Source organism: Cebus imitator, unplaced genomic scaffold (assembly GCF_001604975.1).
Source record: "Cebus imitator isolate Cc_AM_T3 unplaced genomic scaffold, Cebus_imitator-1.0 Scaffold132, whole genome shotgun sequence".
NCBI lineage: Eukaryota > Metazoa > Chordata > Mammalia > Primates > Cebidae > Cebus > Cebus imitator.
In genome coordinates, this window is record NW_016107447.1 from 4569153 (window position 1) to 4571276 (window position 2124).

Below are 2124 nucleotides of genomic sequence, written 5' to 3' on the forward strand. Positions count from 1 at the left end.
TGGGACTACAGGCACATGCCACCATGCCCAGCTAATTTTTGTATTTTTAGTAGAGACGAGTTTCATTGGTCAGGCTGGCCTCCAACTCCTGACCTCAGGTGATCCACCCGCCTCAGCCTCCCAAAGTGCTGGGATTCCAGGTGTGAGCCACTGCACCCAGCCCATGTTGTCTTATTTCACTTAGAAATATACATTTAAAATTCCTCCATGTCTTTTCAGGGCTTGATAGATCTTTTTTTTCTAATCAATGAGTAATAGTCCTTTCTCTGGACATACCACAGTTTGCTTTTCCATTCAACTATTGAAGGATATCTCATTTGCTTCCAAGTTTTGGCAATTATGAATAAGGGCTTATATATATTTTATAATTTTTCTTGCCATTGGAAAAAGCAATGACATATGATCATTACAGATTAGGAAAATACAAGAGGACACAGAGAATGAAATTTCAATCTCCCATTTCACAAAGAAACTGAGGCTGAGGGAGGGGAAATGACAGGTTCCCCTTGTTCATTTGTTCATGCATTCACTTATTTGTCCAGTGAATATTTGCAGAGGATCTATTAGGTTCAGGGACTGTGCTGGGACGGGAGACACCACTGAGAACAAGAGAGATGAAGTCTGGCCCTTCCTGGGTTTATATTCTAGACAGACAATAACCAAGTAAATAAATAAATCACATTTGTAATGAAATCACAGCTAATATTTATTGTGTGCTTTCTTTATGCCAAGTGTTCAAAAAACCTTGTATACTTTACGATATTTGATCTTCAACAGCACACTGGGAAGTAAGCCTGTCATTATCTCAGTTTTGCAGATGAGAAAAGTATAATTCAGAGAGGTGAAATCATGAACCTAAGGTCTCCTTGCTCATCGAAGTGTGGGGAGCAGGATTTGAACCCAGGGCGTGGCAGTCTCGTCTATGCACTTAACCACTGCTCTAAAATGTGGAGAGATCATTTCAGATGGAGGGTTGAAAGCAGAGCCCAGCTGAACCCTGATCTTCACTTTCTTCGCCTTTGTGTCGGGCACTTTGTTTTTTAGGGTTCTGAGAAGCCAAACTTTACTGTTTGTGGCTTATTCCAGTTGCTTAGCTTTGATCCCTGGGGCCTGGGGGAAGGGCTGAGAGCTCGGCTGGCCAGGGCTCTGAGTGCAATCAGATCCCCTTTATTTTTAAGCCACGAAATCCCTGATGACACAGGCTGCTCTTCAGAGGAGCAGGCTGACCTGACCAGGAGAACAGAGTCACTGGGCAGGGAGAAGCCATACACCTCAGGCGACATTTTTGACAATCAGGCAAGGAGGCAGGGGGTGGGAGGGTCTTACGCAACTCTGCTCCCTGTGGGATCAGTCAAATCAGCAGCAGAAAAAGTCAGAAGTTTATAAAATGGTAGTGGGGAGTCTCTGGGGAAATAGGTACTCCCATACACCCTTGGGCAGGTGGAAGGTGCCCAAGCAGCTTCGGAAAACAATTGTCAAGGTTTACAGGAACACAGCCTTTGGCCAGCAGTTTCAGGTCTGGGGTCATCCTACAGATATCATCTCACACGTGTAAGATGAGGTATATGCAATGCTACACTTGACAGCAATTTGTAGAAAGAACTGGAATGATCCCTTTCTTTTCCTACCCCGCCCCCAACAGGTCCCTGGTTAAAAAAAAAAAACAAAAAACAAAAAACAGGTTCGTCCTGGCAAAGAAATCTTCTGCAGCTATTCAAAAGAAGGCAGGTCTCCAGGTACTGCAATTGAGCCCTCTTCAAGATAAATGGTTAAGGGGGACAAAGAAAGGCTCAGCACATTGTATGCTATCCTGGCTGTAACAAAAGAAACAAAAAGGCCAAGCGTGGTGGCTCATGCCTGTAATCCCAGCACTTTGGGAGGCCAAGGCAAGTGAATCACTTGAGGTCAGGAGTTCGAAACCAGCCTGGTCAACATGGCGAAACCCTGTCTCTACTAAAAAAAATGCAAAAATTAGCTGGGCGCGGTAGCAGACACCTGCAATCCCAGCTGCTTGGGAGGGTAAGGCAGAAGAATGGCTTGAACTGGGAGGCAGAGGTTGCAGTGAGCCGCGATTGCGCTATTACACCCTAGCCTGGGAGACAGAGCAAGACTCCATCTCAAAAA